At 40.2% G+C, this 22,787-nt stretch overlaps 2 pseudogenes; one reads left to right on the top strand and one right to left on the bottom strand.

Moving 5' to 3' along the window:
* The first annotated feature begins 4,069 nt into the window (after positions 1-4,069).
* Positions 4,070-6,453, top strand: LOC149098756 (uncharacterized; annotated as a pseudogene).
* Positions 6,454-8,407: 1,954 nt separating this feature from the next.
* On the bottom strand, positions 8,408-9,498 carry LOC149098755 (uncharacterized; annotated as a pseudogene).
* Between the last annotated feature and the right edge of the window lie 13,289 nt (positions 9,499-22,787).

Here is a 22,787-nt window from a genome sequence, read left to right as displayed (position 1 = left end):
CTAACGTAAAACATATTGAAAATCCCAGACCATTTCGGACATGGTGTAGAACAGCCGGACGTCATAAATATTCATACTTCCTGAAGCATGCATTAGGGAGTTTACGAAACCACGACGGCAACGGCAGCGGGAACGTCACTGAACAAAAGAATTAATGAGCAGAACAATGTCTGTGCACGTGCGTTATAATTTTTGGTACATTTCTTTGCCGTCCTCTGCAAAACAACAATGTGAAATGACCAAATTTTGCGTTGTCTGGAGAACGTGAACCACGGTGGCTAATATTTTAAATTTTTATTTCAAATTTATCGCTGTGTTCCGGATTTAGTTTTGCGATAGTTTTGACAGTGATAAACAAAGTAAATGACTTTAGAGTATCGCGAGATTCATAGGTAAAAGATAAAGCCATTTTTTAATCGACGTTGTCCTCGGCGTCGCCGTCGTGGTTTCGTAAACTCCCTATTGTCATAACAGTGACGCGATGAAGCGCGAAATTTGAAAGCGAACAATCTTCAATTTAGAAGAGATGGCGTCAAAAATGGGCGAGAACCTCACTTTAATTTTCGTTTTAAATGGCTCTAGGTTGAAAAAGTCCACACTTGTAGGCTGCGAAATGAAGACGAAATAACACTTATTTAATCGAGACGCCCAGGAGACATAAACGACACGTAAAAACTATTGGAAATTTGAGTCAAATTGTAAATGATTTTATAGTCATTTTAAATAGGATTTCAAAAATGCTCTTTTTCTATCTTAAATTTCTAGTTTCTGGTCCAACTTTTTATGAACTTGTAACTTGCATAAGTTTCTTTTTAAAGCAAATTCAGATACTAAGCTGAAATGTCAAGAATAACGGAAAGGGAGTTTTTTGAAATTCGTGTTCCCTGTATTTCGTATTACATAATGATCCCCTTTGCTCATTAATACGCATATATGCCGCTTCTCTGAGTTCATGAATCTTGCTTTAGCACCACTTTCACTGTTCCCTTGGGTGTTCAGTAATGGTTGAAAGTGTACTTTTCAGTCTGCCCGATTTTGCTACGATCTCTAACCAACATTTGCGATTGCGGCCGACCGTCAAACTCGGAAGCTATTATCAGAGTGACCAAATTCATTTCAAGTGGCACTCAGAGTACGCGTCGTCCTGTGCAGATAGATATTTGAAATTTTAACTAGCTTTGCCCGTGTTCTGAGTAATCTTTCACATTCTGCTCAGAGGGAAGAGCGAGATAAGCGCTGGGAAATTTTTCTCGAGATGGCTACTGAAGCCTTTTGAACTACTGATTAATTCTTGAGCTTCAGTGAACGCGTTTATCGTTTTTGGAATTAGCCTTTTGAACACCGATTTGAATGAAACATTTGCTTATTTGTCGAACAGAAAATAAACATAAATCAGAGTGTAAGACTTGGATCAACGATATGTCACTACAATTTGTCCAGCACCGCATAAAAGGAAACTATGATAAGTCGGTGCCTTTTCAAGGACTGTTAAACAGCACACATTTGCAGGTCTTGCAAGTCATTTGCAAATTTCTCGATCTGCTAACAATGGCTGGGGAGAGACATAAAGCGTACGGATATCACAATACTGAAAACTTATAGCGCTCGTTTCTTTTCTGTGCAGAATCTCTTACGATGCTGGTTACTCTAAATATGATGTAAATGGTGAACAACTAGTTTGTCTAAAAGACATAATTATATCTTGCAAGTGAAGAATTATTGTTGACTATAAAAACGCAAGAACAAAAGGATCATTCAAGTGTTTTGTTTGTCATTCGCGCGTCAAAGCGTACGACAATTTGAAATTCTCTTAGAGTGATTTCAGTTCTATATTATAAAACACAAGTAATTACGATTTTCACCAACTTCCAAACTTGAGCGGGAGAGCGCACTTAGTCTTCGGTTCGCGAGCGCATTTAACTGCCAGTATCGTGCAAATAATTAAGATACAGGGTTAAGTACCAAATGATCATATGATCGTAACAAGTAAAGCTTTTTGAAGCGATCGAGATTTCGCGGAACTCTATTGTCTGTTGACTGCTTGTACAGTTGATGGACTGGTCTTCGCAACCGCAAGGAATTATGGGTAAATTTGCATTTGTATGGATAAACCGCAACCAATTACAGTTCATCGAAAATCCACGTGGGAGCTCTAGTGAGACAAAAGTAATTTATGCCAGTAAGTAAGTAACAAAGTTATACAACGCTTACGAGTGGCATACCATGGAATATCACTCGAATCACTTGTATTTTCACGGAATACTCACAAGTCTTTATTATTTTACACCATGCCATAGAAAGACAGTGGCGAACACAGTCAATGCAGCTGACGATGGGAAGGATGGGTGTAAGCAGTATGAGTTCTGAAAAACCCATTTCGGAGAAACTGATAAATAGTACTGTATTGTCTTGTACTGTTAGCGTTTACAAGGAAAATAGTGTAAAGTATCGCACGGACCTCGCCTTACAGATTGCGTGCCGCGTTTAGCATATGCTTGAGTTTTCATTCTATGTAATTACGATACGGGCCTAAGCCAACTATTCATTCGGCATATTCATATGAAAACATAACACTGAAAAACTGACATTTCTAATTAGTGTCGCGTTTAAGGGCCCATTAACTGATCTTTTTGTAGACTGCGAGCAGTCTCTCTTTTCCTCGAAAACCGCGGGGAAGAACGTAAAACAAGTAAGCGTGCTAGCGTGACTGTGAGCGTGACGTGCGAGCGGCGATGCCGCGAGCCGCTAGTAGCGGGGGCGTCGGAAGACAAGCAAAAAGAGAGACTGCACTGGTTTCATACAACGATTTGGATACTACTTTGACAGGTCGCATCAATAACACCTCCGCCGGGTTTTGAATATGACACTCCGGTGTCTACTTCCTCACGCGAAGCTATATCCGATAAGATGTGATGAATTGTTCGACAGATTGCAACTGAAATCAGGCAAATGACCTCTCAAAAGTGTTTATACGGCTCTGTCAAACGGCTCTACTCTGCTTTTAAGTCTTCCTAATAGCACAGTCCTTCAAAAACCAGTGTGAAGCATAAAACTAATAAAAGGTCGGAAGATCGAAGTTCAAAATAGAGCGGCAAATGTTATGAACCGTAGGAGTCGCACCTTAGGAGACAAACATTACAACAGAGTTTGGGCGTGCGCTGCATGTCACTTATAAAGCCGGGTTACTGACAGATGTGCGTCATAACTTCCTAGACCGACCAATAGAATTACTCCGTCACCAGAGTGCCGGGCATCCAAATCACGGTTGTATGAAACCAGTGCAGTCTCTCTTTTCGCTCGTCTTCCGATGCCCGCGCTACTAACGACTCGCGGCACGGCTACTTGTAATCTTTTTGAGCCGATGACAAGGAAAATTTATTTTTATCTAGCCTCGTCATTCTTTGTTACTTCAGAGTTATTTCTCGTGTTTTAACCTTTTCGTGATCAGTTACACCAGTAATGACGTCATGAGGTCACGCCCATGGTCAAGTGACTAATTCCGAAAAAATGTAAAGGCTTCCAGGCATATTACTTTATCGGGAGGTTTTTTTCGTTGATTTAAGCTTTCATTTTTAATCCTCATTACGCTATGCATAGGTTAGATATGGGGAGAATTTCAAAATATTAAAAAATTCGTAATTTTCTGAAAAAGGCACGATTTCACAAAAGGGTTCCAACTTTAACTTGAATCGTAGCTCGTCGAAAAATGTTGGATTTAATAAAAATCCGCATTTCCTTTAGCATTTAAAAAGTGGCCCCGAAGTTATCCTATCAGCGCTCGCCCAGTTCACACTGTCAGCGGCACTTTGATAAGATCAAACGAAGCACACGAAAGCCTAATGGAGAAAGTTTTTCTTTTTCTTTTGCGCTCGTTTTTCTGTTTTTCTCTTATTTTGTTTTTGCTTACTTATACTTGTTTACTTGGCATTGTGTGAAACACACACAAAAAAATTCCAAAATGTAACCGAGTTTGCAGGCCACTGAATTGTTTAAAACAGTCTTGCGCTAAGGCTGACTTAAGTCACCGGAAGTGAAATTTCACCTCGCTTATTAGACCCTTAAACTTATGATGACCAAAGTCTTCAGCATCAGCGTTTTCTGGTTATCGGTAGGGTAATATGTTGTTTATCTGTTTCGATTGGCGTTTCAGCTTTAACGAAAAACAGAAATATTCCAAAATAAGTATACTAGTCAAAGTAGGTTAGTACCTAGTTTGTAGCGGAGCTCTTGCGTGCCGAAAGCGCGCAAGTGCAGCCCTATACGCTAAAAAATTTGGTTACTCGTATGGAATCTATTTGTTTTATATAACAAAGAAACAAAATATGTAAATGACGTCATCTGCACGTCTGTCCTTGAATTCATCATAATGTTGAACCAATCAAAATGCGAGAGTAATGAGATCTATTATTTAAATAGGTCTGACTCGCACCATTATCGCACCATCTTTTGACTCGTTCCTTCCTTAGTTGTTCACTTTCGTTTGTCGAATAAAAACTAAGTTAACAGTAACCGAGGCCCACAGGATATCTTTGCAATGTTCGTGATAGTATTTCCTTAACCAGCTGTGAATCAGCCGGGTATCCCAAAGTTGACCGCGATGGTCGAATTTTTAACTACCAGCTTCACTTGTGAACCAGTGAACCAGTTGAAAAACAAAAAACGTTTAATTGGTTTCTTTTCATAAAAATCCCCGACTACCTTTAACAAATTGACCTCAGTTTTTCATGCGTCTGTCCTGTTCTTGATCATCAATTTCGTCATAACACTGTCAAAGTAGCTGTGGATCCACGGGGCGATAGCCGAGTGGACCCGCAGACTACTTTGACAATGTTATGACGAAATTCATTGTCAATAACAGGACAGACGCATTAAAAACTGACATCAATTTGTTTTTTGCGATAACAAATTGTCAAATTGCCCGCTCTCACCCGTTGATACATCGCATAAATTATAAATTCATGTGTCTGTCCGCTTATTGACAATAAAAATTAGCCAATGAGCGCGCGAGAATTTCTGCAGTTACCGTAAAAAATAATATTTAAAATTTCAGGAAACTTATTATTACAAATCATGCAGGGATGTAAGAGCGGGCATTCCCGATTCTCTGAGCGGGCTGTACTCCATTCAGCCTGTTCTTGGTGGTCAAGTTATCACTGTCTACTGTGAAATGGCGATTGCCGGAGGTGGCTTCACTTTTGTCCCTAGAACAGACATCCGGGGTACCGTAAGACAGCAAATGATCTCTGAGCTGTTTAGTAATCGCACTCAGGTACTGATGAGGATTCAAAAGAAAGATGGAACTCAACCTTACACGCTTGCACAACAGCTGCCGGAATACAAACAACGTTTACTTGGAAATAAAATGTTTAAGCAAGCAACCGGAACGATGATCCTGCTGGTATACGTTGGATCAATAGTGATCTAATCGGCTTTACATATAAAATGAAGAATACAAAAGCGAAAACCAACACAACGTAGAATGATTTTTTGAAGGTGTACTATATTTCGGCTGGTCAAACCAGCCTTCTTCAGGTACAATGGAAGATTTTACATTGGTGCGTGTTTTTATGTAGCCGATATTTACGTAATACCGGAAATACGCAAAAGTAATTGACAGTGTAAATTGAAGATAAGCATACGGTAAAATAAAATAACATGATAAAAGAACATAATAAAAGAAAACAAATGGAAACAATTAATATGTTTCTTCGCGGATGTTCAGACCATCCGTATGCTTATCTTCAATTTACACTATCAATTACTTTTGCGTATTTCCGGTATTACGTAAATATCGGCTACATAAAAACACGCAAATGTAAAATCTTCCATTGTACCTGAAGAAGGCTGGTTTAGCCAGCCGAAATATAGTACACCTTCAAAAAATCATTCTACGTTGTGTCGGTTTTTGCTTTTGTATTCTTCAGTTTACTTGGAGTTCGTGTCAACAATTATGATGAAGTCACTTGGGAGACTACTTGTTGCTAGGTAACAAAACTATTGTTCATCATACTACATAAATCATTTATAGTTTATTGCTAACTGTAGAATTCCGTTGCACTTCATTTTTGTGTTGACTTTCACATGGCAAATCTTTGCTTTCGCCAGAAATGATTCCCCCTGATGTATCAGGCATAAATGGAAACGTTCTCGGATTTCTGTCCAATGGGAAAAAATCTGCGCTATACACACTGCGGTGGCTTGAAAGAGAACCTTTTCGCTTTTCTGCCCAACCATCCCAAGCCACCTCCAACCGATAACTATGCCGATAGTTTGATCTACGAGCGAGAGGGAATGGCAGTAGAGTGGCGAAATACCGCTGTACTACCACCCACAGGGCTAACTATGCCAACTGAGTTTCTCTTCCTGACAGAAGTGCATATGCGAGGATGTGGCTGTTATGCTTCCAGTGACCGCTGGACAGACGCAAATGGGACTGCCGTTGAATTTCGTTAAGCTTCGAAAGCGAAGCGAAATACGTCAAGTGTTACCCGCAAGTTTAGGGAAAGGTTTTCGAAGCCTGCTGATTAAGGTGAAGCCGGATGACTTCTCATAAGCGGAGCATATACGTATGCCAGCTTGTCTTGCACAAGAAGTAAAATATCTTCGTTAAGTGCTAGTCACATGAAAATATCAAGAACTTTTATCGTCTAACCTCGCCTTGTAACTAAGATTACTCCAGCTTAAGTTTTAGGCGAGCTTTTCTGACCTCATTGTATACATTTAGTGTCATTAGCATACGACTTTAATACGTCATTTCTAACATGATTCCTCCTCAGGTAGAGAGGACATCATGTTCGATATAAGTTGACCCCAAACAGCTTAAGAGCTTATGAAACGTAGTACCTGTTTCAGGTTTTTGGGTGTAATACCGAAGGTGACAATGTCTTTCAAAAACTGCAAGAGTTCTAGGTGGCCCGTACATTCTTTGTAACACTTTGAGTTTTAAAGCCCGCGTGGCACAAAAAGACATTTAGTACGTCTTTCTCAGTCAAATTCCTTAGGACAGTTGATCTTGCTATGACCTTTTAATATTCAGAACTGATATTTTTGTAGTTTCGACTGAGATAATATACCAAACACTCGAAACAGTGTTTTACAGCATTTCCAAACACCTTGAAGTTCGTCAAAAATACTCTGCAATACACCGAATGCAAATATGGCGGACCGCTCGGTTGGCGCCCGGGACTAGTCGCATGTAAGCGAGTCTAGTCAGGCTTTGATGTTTTGTTTTGACAATGCTTTCCCAGAAAAGTCTTGCTTCGTTGTCGATCTGGTCTGTTTTTGTTTCGCCCTCCCTATAAGTTGTTGTGTTCCTGAATGCCACCAGAAGGAATTGAAATCTTCCACAGCAGAGAAAGTGTTTGTGTTTTTGTTTCCGAGGTCTCCTCTCAGGGAAAACAGACGAAGGAAAGTAGTTCACGATCGCCGAAGGAACTGTTAAAGTTTGTTCGTTCAGGCTGGAAGATCTTAGAAGATGTGTAAGCGACCGCATTATATAGCTCCAAGTCGTTCTAAAGATTCCCTTTAACACGTAATTAGTATTCGGTTAGTCCGGGCTTGTTTTTCTGGTCGGCTGGGTAAGTTGCCGGCTTTTCTTCCTTCTGTGAATTTTTTTGTTTTACCCAAAATAAGGGGGGTGCGGGGAGGGCGGGCTCCCAGCGCCCCTTCCCTAGATCCGCCACTGATATCTAAGTAGTAGGAGAACGTATACCTACCATGGTTAGTTAGCTACTATCATTGACTGGAAATTAACATCGCACTTCAAGCGCGCATTTCTCATTGGGAGTCGATAGCGACTAGCCGTATACTCACATCTGCGGTTGAAAAAGCAGAGGAGAAAGAGGGTTGGAAGAAAAATAAAAAGAATCTTTTACTGAAAACAAATTCTTTCAGAAACGTTAGCCATCAGAGTAACAGAAAATCGACCCGAGTGATCGTGCGCGATAATTAAGGACACTGCGTGGTCCGACACCGCGGATATACGTTTTTTTGGGGCGCGATACAGTATTTTACTGGACAGCGGTACACCTTAATTAACAAAACTACAAAATGCCCGCAACAGGAGGGAAAGGTGAACGCGTCAGATTTGACTGACCCGATGATCATGGCCATTATGACGTCACGGCGAAAGAATTGCGCAAATGCACTCAATTCTAGGGTTTCACCCACGTGATCAATAGCTTAGCAACGGTTCCTATCCGCCATCTTGGTGTCCCTCAAGCGTAAACAAAGCGTATCCAAAGAAGAGTTCATGTGAGAAAGAAGGGATGGTTTTATGCGTTGTTGTTGGCTGTTCGAGCAAAAGTGGAAATCGTGAAGGCTTAGGGTTTTTTCGTATACCTAAGATTATTACAAATCAAGGGGAAGAACAGGAGGAACTCACTATTAGGAGGAGAAACGAGTGGATTTCTGCGGTGATTTGCGGCCACGCTACAAATAAGAGAGCGCTAGAGAGTGAACGAGTTTGTAGCAAACACTTCGATCTGAAACTACCGCAACAGAGCGGCTTTGGTCGATAAATTGGTCAGCAAAAGGATCAATTAAACTTAAAGCCACTGCTTTAATTTTGCACTGGTTGAGTTTGGCATAAAGCTGATGAATTTCTCCTTCGAGGGCGCCGATGCGCGCTGCATGCGCTGTGGCGCCGGCTGATGCAGTCCCAGAACTAGAAGCTGCTGCATGGTTCGAGGCTTGCGGCTGTTGTAGATCCTCAATTTTCTGGTCGAAATTTTCTTTGAGCTTGTTAGCTGATAAAAAATCGATGTCCTTAGCCCTCGCATCTGGCACTTCATTGACATATGTCGGTAAAATCCATGAGCATTTTACCTGTGTGCAAGCGAGCTTGCCATGAATTCGTGTAGTTGCCTCTAAATAAAATAACCCACTCGCGATATGTGAGCATGACTCAGCCTGTCCAGCTTTGCATCCCAAGCAATGGGCTGACAAAATAGTCCCATCGTTTTCGGAAATGACCCAAATGTTCACTAAAGGATCATTCATACGCTGTGAATGCCGAGCACTTACTCTCACGACATACTACTACTGCCTACAACTGAGGTTACAAATCCCGACACCATTTGATTAAACGCCTCCAGACTCTTGAACGCCTTGAACTGCTTGTTGGTGTAGAAGCTGGTGTCAAGAACGAGGTAACTCAGCAAGACCGAGACTTCCACTGGAGGCAAGCATTCTGGACTGAACTGCTCGGCTGTTATGCTTGCGGGGTCAACCCCGATGACCGAGATCTTTTGCGAATATCTTTCCTTTACTCGACTCTCTAAGCTTTTGGCATTCTCAGAGAGCACTGGGATACCTTTAGATGAATGCCCGGTACTTTTATCGTGTTTTTCTTTCTGGATATTCATGTAGTTGTCGAAATAATAGAGCGATAATAGAGAAGCTTCACTGTAGAAATGGACTATTATTGGCATAAATTTGACACCCGAGGGACACTAACATGGCGGACACTGATTTAATCAAAGCTTGTGACGTCACGTGAAACCCAAGAATTTTCGAAAATGGCGTCGTCGCCTCTTGCTGATACAACTTTTTGTGGCGGATTTCTCCAATCATTCCAGCTTCAGATGGTATTGTATTTGGGTCTCAAGGAGTAATTATCATTTTTCTTTCTTGAGAGGTAAGTAGATTTTAATTATAACCGAAACATCTTACATAAAGTGTATTGAAAGTGTTACAGTCATCGCTCTCCGGTGGAAATAGGTGGAGCAAAATTTTGACTATTCGCCCTGGAAAATTGCCTTTTTTACGTAATCTGTAACCTAAAAAAACGTGTAACTTGGTCACAGAATGGCTTATATGTATAGGAAAACATTGTAATTGAAGATACTTTTGAAGAATCAGCGGTAAAAATGATCAGTCCATTTGATTATGAAATATCTGCAATCCCGTGCTCGGAGTGTTCTTTCACAAAACTAAAACCTTTTCACATATTCTGCAACAGGCCTAGCAAACATAAATATTATCCACAACGATGGAAATGAGAACTTTCACAAACAAGAACTTAAGCTTAATTAATTAATTAAGCCTGCCCAATGCACATGTACAACGGTGGTTAAAAATTACGGCAGGTATATTTTGCAGGTTGCAGGTTGCAGGTTGAAATTTAATTATAACTGGAAAACCGCTGGCACTTAAAAGAGACGTACAGGTGGTAGACTTACCGTGACTGTCACATGACGCTGTTTACAATCGCTCAGAAAGGTGGCTTTCACCTCAGTGCCAAACCGGCCGAAGCGATGGGAGGAGAGTATATTCCTATGATTTTAGTCTGCAATGAATTATTGTTTTTGAAGAAACATCTGAAATATCATCTGAAATATCTGCTGAATTTGGTTTCTTCCCTGTGAGTACCAAAATGAAAGCACACTGAGCTTGTGCTAGTATATTCCGTCGTTTAAAATCTTATATTATTTCATTTTTATATTTATTTGTTTCATTTGTGATGGCAATCTTTTGTTGTTGAGGGAAGACCCAAGCCAAATCTGGAATCTTGAAATGGGTAATTTTGACATATCAAAATATCCGCGAAGGATGAATGAACAGCTACTGAAAGTTTCAGCCCCTTAGAGTAAATCGTCTTTTCGAAAATTTGAAAAAAAGTTATTGGGGGATGGCATTTACCCTCTCCCCCTGCCTTGTACGTCCGAGGGTTAAGGGATATTGCAAAGAGTTTTGCATTCATTGAGCTTCCATTGCCCTAATTAATATTCAAAGACTTTGTTAATGACATTAATATAGAAATATCTTTGATAAACTGATTCTCTAATATCTAATATTTTTAGATTTCGCATTTGTCTCTTTGTTAAAACTAGTCTCTCGTCACGTTGTTTAAACAGCTTTTGTCACCAAAAAATAACAGATGCCAAAAATTTTATTATTGATTTCATTAGGCCAAGGGTGACTCTAAACTGTGGTAAAATTAGTTTTGATTTTGAAAGTTGGATTTAAGCAATATTTGAGTCAGAATTTGAGCTAATTTGCGTTGTAGCTAAATGTTGCTTGACATGGGTAAGAAATGACAATCGTTGATTGGCACCTGTCACTTCAAATGACTTGAAATTCCTGATGTAAACTAAGATAGGTCCAATGTATATTTGTGTAAAATATCAATAAAATTTAGTGCATTCTGTAAGCAGGAGTGGGGTCTAAATTTGATGCTTATTTTAGTGACACTTTTGGGATTTTGGTCAAAAAACCAGGGGAGTGGTCTAACTCCTAAGGGAAAAATCGCGGAGCCGGCCCACTTTGTCTTTTAGAGTTTTTGGGTACTACCTTCAATCTGACAAAGTTTCATCCAAAAAGGATAGATGGCATGTATCACCCCTGCCTGGTCCTTTGGTAAACTCGGTCTTAATTCCCTTGCTGCTTGGAACCAGATTCTGTATTTTATAGTTCTTTCCATATAACATCCCACACAGTTTTCTTTGACAATCTATACAAGTTTAAGGCTACCGTATACCTTCAGGGGTGTCTCGCGTCCAAGCGATGTAGCGCGTCCGGTTTAAGCGGTAGATACCTAAACCCCTATATCAAATTAAAGCTTATAGAGCTGGCTATCAGTATACCAAGAATTTTGAAATGAAATGAGTTGCCGATTTTTTCAGGACCACTAAATGCGAGCGCCCTAAACACCTTTTGGAAGCTACTAGTCAAAGCGAATTTTGTTTTTCGCCAATTTAGTTTTTTCCCCCGCCGGTTTAAGGGCAAAAAGCGTTAAAAAAGCGTGTCTGCGTTTTGCCATATTCAATTGCAGTAAAAAGTTACAGAACACTTTTGAAATAGGATTTGAAAAATGTGAAGTGATCGTACAAAAATCGCTCTCGGAGAAAAAATATTCCGAAACAAACAATTCGCAGACAAGCTTTTGTTTATTATATGTTAATCTAGCTACTGTCCAAATTTGAGGGCAATCGAAGAAATTCCCTTTGACTTGTAACTCTAAGTGTCTGCTTCATGCGAAAAAATTTATTCGAGAAAACACCGCTAAGAAAAATCTTTTACTTCGCAAACAAACTCTGCCCACAAACGCCTTCATCTAGGTTCTCAGATCACTGAGCCAATCAGCGTTTGGAAAGTTTTTTCTTGCGGGGAAATTTACGCGCGAATCTCCAAAAAACCCTTGTGTTTCGCAATGCGCTCAAGGCGGAGAGATAATTTTTCTGTAGCTCGGTTTTTCTTGAAGCTGGTCTGGCAAAATGCAGAAGACGAAAGAGGATACGAACGCTAGGGTGGCTGGGTGAAGAAAACAAACAAAAGAAAGCGCGGCGGAGTAAATGTGCTTGGATAATATTCCAGTGGATCTCAATGCGTCAGACAATTCATCGGTATCGGACTCAACAGAAGAGTCACTGTAAAAATCGTTGTTATCACTGTCAAGTTCCCAAATTTTTAGAGAAACTTTGTCTTCTCTTGACTCGGTCTTTTCGCCCGCTTGATACGATAGCCATAGCTTCATCCGCGAGTTCAATTTTCGCTTCTTCACTCCGAGATGTATTTTCATTCGTTCTTCGCTGTTTTCGTTTTTTCGAACTGGTCCACGGAATTACACCTAATACGAAAAATGCTTGGATTAACAATGCTGATCAACTGAGTAGAGGTGAGTAGCCAGCCAATTCGTGGTATCCATATAGGTAATATTCCCGCGAAAGTCGTCTCGGTTGATTGCATACACGTTATAGGGCTGCCAATCAAGAGGAAACTTTACTTCCGGCCATAACGTAAAACCTCCATTTCTCCGCCAATATTTATTTTTTCAATTTTTTTTCAGAAATTAGAGATTAATCTTCGACCATTACTTTGACCCAACAATCCAAATTTGAAGAAAATTGCCGATCTGAAGGTATACTGTAACCTTTAGTGAACTTATTGAGATACAAAAAAGAAAAAAACTTAGAACCCAAAGCACCAGTTTAGGATACCTTTCTTGTCAGAGGTGTGTGACAAGAAATAGCTTTGCACTGCATGCTGAGGCCCGAGGGAACAGATCCTGCTCCGATCTCATATTTGACGAACATTTTGACATGAAATAAAGCATCTTTCTACCAAGAGGTCTCGTCCATGTTACTCCGAATATCATCCGTTTCATCTAGGTCTCCCGCACAGTGATCTTAAATCATTTTATCATCTAAAATCTGTAAAATATCCACACGCCTGCTCGGCTTGCGTCGGTTGGTTGGCCTCGTAGAAGAAAATGTTATCGTTGACAGTTTTGAGGATAATTTAGTGCAGAAAAATAATTCCCTGGTCCATTATTTACTTTCCAACCCAGCATATGACTTGATAGTTCAAATGTCTTTGTAAGGGAACATTTTCCATCTAATAATTTCTCATATTTCGAGAGTTTCGAGTATTGATCAGCAGGTCCTCCACGCTATCGTCTGCAAAGTAATGGGTTTAAACCCACTGATCATTTTTATGCACATGTTAAATGATTCGTTTTCATCATCATCAAAACATTTTAAATCATATCAAGATCATATTTTTGTGTTCTTGTTGTTAATTGTTGGGTTCCCCAGATATCGCCCAAGAAAGGGGCACAAAGCTTCACTTTTCAATCGCGTTTTCAATCGAGCGATCTCAAAATTTTGCATGTTTTTGTGCCTTCAGACATCTCGTTTTTGAAAACCAAAGTAATGGCCAAGATCATCGGGCGCGCAATCGCATGGCTACGCAAGCAAAGTTGACCTCTTCCTCCTGGCCTATGGTTGGCGAAATGGTGCAAAATTCACCAAGTTTATATTCATTCACATTTAATGTTGTTATTATTATTCACGAGTATATATATTCACATTCAACAACTAATTTATTCAAGACATATATTAATTCACATTTAACGACGTATTTCGTATTCACAAATATATTTACTCACATTTACGGGATGTATTCATTCACATTCAACGGTTATATTCATTCACATTCACGATCGAAATATTGGTTCAACACGGTGCAATATTCATTCAACATTTTCTGCGCACCGCCTTCGCGCATCATTAGGTCCCAGCTCCCGCTCTATAATTTCTGAACGCAATATGGCGGACGAAGGAAGGCTTATTATATGGTCTTATATGAAGGGGTAGAACAAAGACCAACGTAACATTGGCATGCACTTTCGATCTCCTACAATAGTGCAAACGGGAATGGAACACCGCGGAAGTAGGATTGAGAGAGAACATCCAAATAAGGCTCGAGTGTAGCTCTTCAGCAATTACTACCTTTCGTCAGTATCATAGCGCAATACTGAATGAAATACTGGGAAATATATGTCTTTTGCATGGACAATGGATACGACACGACCGCACAAACCTTGCAGTGTATTCTATGACCAGCCCTGAGGTCTTCCGAACTCGATATTCAATATCGGAGGCAGTTCTTGGGGAGCGGGGATGGCGCAGTGGTGAGAGCCCTCGCCTCCCACCAGTTTGACCCGGGGATGAGTTTGTTGTTGGTTCTCGCCTTGCTCCGAGGGTTTTCCTCCGGGTTCTCCAGTTTTCCTCCCCCCACAAAAAAAACAGCATTTCCAAATTCCAATTCGACCAGGCTAGAGGGTCTGAATGAAAACCCTCTCTTCCTCTCTAAATATTTTAATTCTAATTTTTATTTTTCCTTCTGCAACAAAGATCGTCTGGTTTTACGTGGACAAAAAAAAGTTCAAATGCTTCTTGTTTCAAGGTGGACATTGAAACGTCGTATTGTGGAGTACGGGCTTCTCGATGATTTCGGATGAGCAACTAGACGATCTCGTAGAACGTTTCAAGATGAGTGATCAATCAACGGGATGGAAGAGGGAGAGTATTAGTCACGTTGACCCTGGAGACTCTAGAATCAACTGGGCTGTCGTAAGACACCCTCACAATTTCACCCTATGATCACTTCGCACCCTTGATGGCCACTCAAACCTTTGCGTCGCTGAGGGGAATACATCTAGGACAATGCTACAGTTTTGTTATTAGTAGAACATTGAAACAAGAAAAGAAAAAAAAAAAACCACCAACAACACTGGTATAGTTTTTTACATTGTTTTAGGAGTACCTTGTTAAGATTTAAGGTTAAAGGAAAATCATCAATACCCCCATGCATGACAGTAACCAGGCTATGGTGTCCGTCAATATGCCACAAGCTATTTGGAGCAGCCACAGAATACGCTCTCCTAGAAATTACGACAGCCCAGTGGATTCTAGAGTTTCCAGAATCAACGCGGTCAATATTCTCCCTGATTCCACCCCGTTGAACTCTGAGACCTATAATGATCGAAGATGTCCGATCCGGTCACCAAGGAATACCCGAACAAAGTCCCATGATCACTCGTAAAACGTTGTACGAAATTATCTACTTGCTTATCCGAAATCATCGAGCAGTCTGTTATCTCCTCTAGCCCATGTAACGTTTATGTTCAGTTGTGTATGTTTGGGGTCTTTGGTCTTTGTTCTACCCCTTCATATAATAGGCCTTCCTTCGTTCAGAAATTATAGAGCGGGAGCTGGGACCTAATGATGCGTGAAGACGGTGAGCAGAAAATGTTGAATGAATATTGCATCGTGTTGAACCAATATTTCGATCGTGAATGTGAATGAATATAACCGTTAAATGTGAATGAATACATCCCGTAAATGTGAGTAAAGATATTCGTGAAAACGAAATACGTCGTTAAATGTGAATTAATATATTTCTTGAATATAAATTTAGTTGTTGAATGTGAATAAATATATTCGTGAATAATAACAACATCATTAAATGGGAATGAATATAAACTTTGTGAGTTCTGCACCATTTCACCAACCATACTCCAGTCATGTGCCGAACCAAACTTGATTAAGTTCGACTTTAGAGCGACTTTGGAGCGACGGCTGGTTCAGACGGCGTACTTGCGTCGAACTTAATTCGGGAAGCCGGTGGTAACAATTTTCGACGAGAAAATATGCGTTCTGAATTCAAGAACTCTGTCCAAGTAGAAAAGCTGTGACTAACATTTCGCTGCTATAGCAAAATTTAGGGAAGCAAATTCAAACTCAAGGTTCAGTGTTTGTATTTAAACAGGTTTTGTCCCGGTTAATTCGACTTGTTAAAGGGAAATCTCATAAGCTGGGCTGTTATCACGAAGAAAAAGCAAAAAATGAATTTGCGCTAAAGAAACTCGCTTACACAGTCCCGTTTCTCATAAATCAAAAGCATGTTTTGTTGTCTTTATTTTTAGCGACGATTCGAGCTTCATGCATGACTGGTTGCGCCACTCAATTTTGAGCCAATCACGAGTCCCGTTATATGGAAAATGCATTACAGTAATTTATGCATTAGGTTCGACAAATGAGGAGAACGCCGTCTGAATCAGCTGCCGCTCCGACGTCGCATAGTGCGACAGACCCCGCCGAATTTAATGTCGTTTGCCGCACCAAACCTAACCTGTCGAACCAAACTGATTCAAACGCCGCTCTTCTGCCGTACTTAACTCATCAGTTAGGTTCCGCACATGAGTGGAGCGGCGTTTGGAACGGGCCTAGCTTAGTCTCAGCTTTTCTATTTGGACAGAGTTCTTGAATTCAGAACGCATATTTTGTCGTGGAAATTGTTACCACCGGCTTCCCGAATTAAGTTCGACGCAAGTACGCCGTCTGAACCAGCCGTCGCTCCAAAGTCGCTCTAAAAACTTAATCAAGTTTGGTTCGGCACACGAGTGGAGCGGCGTTTGGACCGGGCGGAAGAAAATCGCGAGCTAACCTTCAAATGGATCAAGCTTCTGGTGGTTGAATCGCAGAAGGATGGTCTACGGATTCCTGTAAAAATTTCTTTGGGCAAATGATTGTGAGCGACGCGAGAGCTTTTCAAAGTACGTCAAAAATCCAAATATTTGACCATCCGGGTTTGACGTATATTTTAGCATGCGCAACATGACTTGACCTATGTTAAGTTGAAATAGACACAGAGCCGATAAATGTTCTAACCTCATTTGCTGTAAAAGACAGGTCCAAAGCCGATTTGACGTGCTTCTCTCACCATTCGTCGCACATAAAGCAGAAGTTTGCTTTTGTTTACATAACGTCCGATGTACATCGCCAACTGTCAACTTATTTAACGGTCGAATACTATGAATCTGCGACCCTCTTTCGACACATATGATCACTATTGCATCTAAGTCAAAAACGGCTAAGTCATTTGTAGATAGTTGCTTGCTTTGCACTACACCAAACTATTACGTTTGATCATCATGGTTTGATGGATTGAATCCTTGCTTGCAGCGGTTTCTTGTTCGTCACACAATGCTGCCATCCCATTTTAGGGGGTAGGGGTAGGACAATTTCTATCCTAATACGTAAGGTTCCGTAAGGCTTGGAATCACTGGGAGCACACAATCGTGTTGAGTAGGAAGAGATTGGATTAAGAAATGAAAAGAATGAATAGTTTACCATTGCCCCTGTTGTTATCTTTTACTCGACCACTGCTACCTACATGCCCTGCGTAATACTGTAACGCTAAACTCATACCTAGGTCTTTTCGCGCTATGCAATTATTTTTGGTTTACATGTAATACAGTGGGCTACCGTCGGGGAAATGGGTGGTGACCGCTTAATGGGGCTAGCCACTTAAATAGAGGTTGGTGTACCTTGAATATTTAATTTTTCACTGTCGGGCTATAAATATCTTGGTGAACATGGAGTCAATTCAAGACAATCATGATAGACGTGTATTTGAATTATCACTCGTCATGCACCTTCAATTTCAGACTCCTATCTGCCATCGCTCTTTCCAAAACAAAGTTCTTAAATTTTGAGTGGCCGCTTAATAGGGGTAAAGACAATAATGAAACCCTTATCGGAATGATCAAATGGTGGCCGCGGAGGTAACCGGTCAATATGTGTTTTATTTACAATATTTTACTGACGATAATTTTGGACTGTATTGACAACAGTCCACTATTTTCTGTTACATACTAATGCCTCGCCAAAATACGCCAAATAAAATGGCATGGCCAGGGCTATTTACTCACGTAATTACTAATTAAATTTAGTCTGTTTTTCTCACGAATAAGACACGTTGTGATTTCCTATTTTATATCAGCTAGTTCTTGCTTCATTGATCTATAATTTGTTTATGGCGAATTTCTTAAAATTCTAGTGAGTACAGGCACTAGCTTTATCAGCTGTTGTCTGAAACGTCAGAACGTACAACAAACGTGATTTGGACCGACGCCACGTACACTATTGAACACGATTATATAAATATACACATATTATTATATATATGAACAAACAGATGAACAATGATTAAATTGTTTCACTTATCCTGAGAGTACTCTATACAAAATAGATCAAAATGTGCAGCATATGCCGTGACAGCATTGCGTGACGAACAAATAACGGCTGTAAGATTGTGCTGCGCCGACAAGCTTATCAGCAATGGTCAGCAATCGATCAAACGCAATATTTTGGCGAAGCGTAAAGCAAGCAACTATCTACAAACGACTCAGCCGTTTTAGACTTAGATGCAGTGATGTTCATAAGCGCAGAAAGATGGTCACAGATTCATAGTATTCGACCAATAATAGGTTGACAGTAGGCGATGTACATCGGACGTTAACCTTGTGTAAACTATAGCAAACTTCTGCTTTATGTGCGACGAATGGTGAGAGATCGACAAGAAACACGTCAAATCGGCTTTGGACGTGCCTTTTACAACAAATAAGGTTAGAACATTTCGAAATTATCAGCTCTGTGTCTATTTCAACTTATTATAGGTCAAGTCGTGGGAGGCGCGGTGGCCTCATGGTTAGTGCGCTCGTCTCCGGATCGAGCGGTCCGGGTTCGAGCGTTGGCCGAGGACATTGTGTTGTGTTCTTGGGCAAGACACTTTACTCTCACAGTGCCTCTCTCCACCCAGGTGTATAAATGGGTACCGGCAATTTTATAATTAGTTAACATAAGTCAATTGTAAATATGTAAATAGCAATTTCTATTTTAATTTTTCGTTATGAAATATTTTGTTCTCGGAAATATTAGCTTGTTAAGCTACTCTGAAATTCGAGCTTTAATAAAGTTTATGTATGTATGTATGTATGTATGTATGTATGTATGTATGTATGTATGTATGTATGTATGTATGTATGTGTGTGTGTGCGTGTGTGTGTGTGTGTGTATGTATGTATGCGTGTATGTGTGTGTGCGTGTGTGTGTGTATGTATGTATGTATGTATGTATGTATGTATGTATGTATGTATGTATGTATGTATGTATGTGTGTATGTATGGCGAACTTAATGCTGGGGGGAACCCTGCGATGGACTAGCATCCCATCCAGGGGGGAGTAGAAATACTCCTAGTCGCTTCATGCTACAGAAACCGGGATAAGCTCCGGCCTGATGGGCCACTTGGCTCGTATGTAGACTTTTTTTTTTTTAGGTCAAGTCGTGTGGCGCATGCTAAAATATACGTCTAACCCGTAAATTGAAATTTGACGACGGATGGTCAAATATTTGGATTTTTGACGTACTTTGAAAAGCTCTCGCGTCGCTCACAATCATTTGCCCAAAGAAATTTTTACAGGAATCTGTAGACCATCCTTCTGCGATTCAACCACCAGAAGTTTGATCCATTTGAAGGTTTCGCACATGGTGAAAATTAATTATATTCACGAAGTACTTTTAAGTGAATGAAATACATGTCTTCGAAATTTAATTATTTTGCACCCAAAAAGACAACGCAACATTCCCTAAAATCAACCCAGTACACATTTAAACATTGCTTAAATTAAACATTGTTTTAAAGACGGAAGAATGATGTGGTTTTGTATGCGAGTCTCTCAAACTTATGTAATAAAATGGTGCGTTAAATGACGATTTTAACGGAATTTGGTAATTTGCATATTTCTTTGAAATAAAAGGATATTTTGCCAAAAAAACTATCCAGTAGTTTTTGTCATGCCCTAGCCTATCTACCATGAAAATATGAGCGAAATCGAATTTTCGACCCTTGCCGAGTTATTTTCCATTTTTATGGAGAGGGACTCTTAAAGTGCCACTGAAACGAAATTTTTGTACGTGAGATTTTTGCTTAGTAATAAAGTTTCAACTTTACTTGGAAACACTGCAAACTTTTTTTCCCATACGGTAAGCGAAAACTGCTTTTTCAGCCGTTCGAAGTTGGCTGGTTAAGCCCAAAATAGGCGGCCATTTTGGCGCGGCTAAAACAGCCTAATGACGTCACTGGTTGTATTACTCTCATGCCGCGCTGAAAATTTAGAGTGATTATGGGAGAAGAGATTACTGTTCGAAGCCCCCCAAAAAACATCTTAAGGACATCTCAGAGTTGTAAAACAGATAATAACAGTAGCCTTAGACATGAAGAGGTCGAGAGTCGATCCTGGGGCTTTCCAGTCTATTTAATTGGATATTTGCAGGATATTTTATGTAAGCAAGCAAACGAGTGTGAGTTCTTAGATCGCAAAATGATCGGGACTCTTGGTGAAATGGCCAGCACTCAATTAAACAATATCTACACTCATAAAGTAAAAAAGACATGAAAACAAGAGAAAGCGGCTTTTGAAAATATTATCCGGACTGCTGCTGCACGAATCGCAGCAACAACGCTTCGAGTTTTCGAGTCGCTTCGCTTCGAGGAAACCGGACGCTTTGTGAGTTTCACAGCGGACGAGATTGTGCCACAGTGACCTTTAGCCCAGTTGTATCTGCTACATCCTACAAGTTATCACAACAGCAACAATTTAAGAAACCCTCTTCTTTTATATGAGGGAGCCAATTTAAACTGTAAAGGTAAACTAAGCTGCCATGACCCTACGGGTATGTTTTCAGGAAACGAGAGAAAGCGTGACAATGTCGGCGGCGAAAGATAATATATGCAAATTAGTTCAAATTCTGTTTAAGAAACCTTCGAAAGGAGTGTAAACTAGTGACGTTTTAACGGATTGTTTTGAACTTGGATACTATTAAATGAAGATCCTAGACATAAGTATGTGCTAAAGAACTCAAAGTACTCCATCGGCCGTGAAATATTGCAATTGGGAGATACGTGTAAAAGAGAAGCGAAATTCCCGCTTTGTTTACACTGATACGTATGCGGCGATAAAGCAAACCCTGCTGCGGATTACAATTTGCAAAGATACATTTTGTCTACCACAAGAACTCTCACTTATAAGTATCACAAAAAGATGCCCTCTGTGTGCAAAGAAGTACTCGACTCAAAGCTTGTGGACCGTTAATAACTTCGTGATTGTGCGGATGGCTGATGCGCTTACGGCTTTTAATGCAGTAAAGTTGCCGAGGATATATTCGAACCTTGTTAATAGACCTTAGATAAACGTGAGAATCCAAATTTCAGAACCAGGCTGAAAACAGACGACGAAATATCGTGTTTAGGTTTCAGGACGTGATATAAAAGTTACCACACTCGTCTTCGAAATCTCCAATCGAGTACTCAAGATGTTCGAAAAGTATACTGAGCTGTTCTAATCTGTAGCATTTGTTTTGGTGAATCTATACTCTTTGGCGCCCTCCAACGTTTATGATGTGTATTTCCTGTCAAGGCTGGACAGAAATTACAAGGTAGAAAACTATTAGGTATCGACAATATGAAGAATAAACTTGAATAAGTCAAGTGAAAACAAGAGAGAATCAATAGCGCTTCTTGCGTGAATACAACCAGTGACGTCACAAGGTCCTTAAACTCGATTCCAGAGCCCGGACACACTTTTGCTCCAAAAAGTCGATTTCAACAGCTGAAAAAAGCACTTTCCGTAATGATTTGACAGAAATAAAGTTCACCATTACTTTAGGCACGTTTGAAACTATAGATTGGGATAATAAAAGAGAGTACGAAAATTTCGTTTCACTGGCACTTTAACAAAACCTAAAAAGTGGTGCACGTCAATCATCTCCGTCTCCTTGCCGACTGTATGCAAAATTTACCTGAAAAAAAAGTCTGAAACCTTGCAACAGCCCATTCGTAAAAATTATCATTTTACTTTCGGTATGTACGGCTAGCTCACTACATTGGCATTAAACATTCCTTGAAATCTATAAATGAACACGTTAACTTTGTCGGGTTTTTCAACGACCATTCACATGCATGAGTGACCCCGACGAGTCAAGCAAATCTGCAGGTGAGCGAACAAATTATTTCTGCACGTATTTTTCTTGGGGCTACGGACTGAACAATACTTGAACCTATAAAACTTCCAACTTATTACCTTACAAAATTATAAGGTTTATAAGAAGTTGAAGTCTTGTTCAGTCCGGTGCTCCAAGACAAATACGTACAGAAATAATTTAGTTCGCGTGTAGATTTGCTTGATCTCGGGGTCATTCATGCATGCGAATGGCCGTTGAGAAACCCGATTCGCCCGTCTTCAGTTACAAATTTCAAGTATTCAGTGAGCTAGCTGAGCATACTGAAAGTAAAATGATAATTTTTACGAGTGGACCGCTGCAAGGTTTAAGACTGTTTTTGTAAATTTTGTTTATCGTCGGTAATGGGCGGAGATGATTGACGTCCACCAAAACTTAGGTTTTGTCTAGACGCTTTTGCGCTGAAGATCGCGTGTGATTGATAACCGCTGTAATGCCAATTTTCCCTTTCTTTCCTAACTTGGCTATTCTTCTTTTCTCGGAAATTGTAATTTTTATGATTAATTGATAATAAGACTTGTATGATTGCAGACCGAATTGAACTCCACTCAGTCGCCTGTGATTGGTAACCGCTGTATAAATGAAGGCCTGAAATAAAATTGCATTAATTACCACATTTGACTCGTGACGTCACCGGACAG

The sequence above is a fragment of the Orbicella faveolata genome, unplaced genomic scaffold, assembly GCF_042242905.1.
Source record: "Orbicella faveolata isolate gen_17 unplaced genomic scaffold, um_ofav_v1 contig_46, whole genome shotgun sequence".
In the NCBI taxonomy this organism is placed as follows: Eukaryota; Metazoa; Cnidaria; class Anthozoa; order Scleractinia; family Merulinidae; genus Orbicella; species Orbicella faveolata.
The sequence above is the reverse complement of the archived record's forward strand: the minus strand, read 5'-3'. Positions and strand labels throughout refer to the sequence as shown.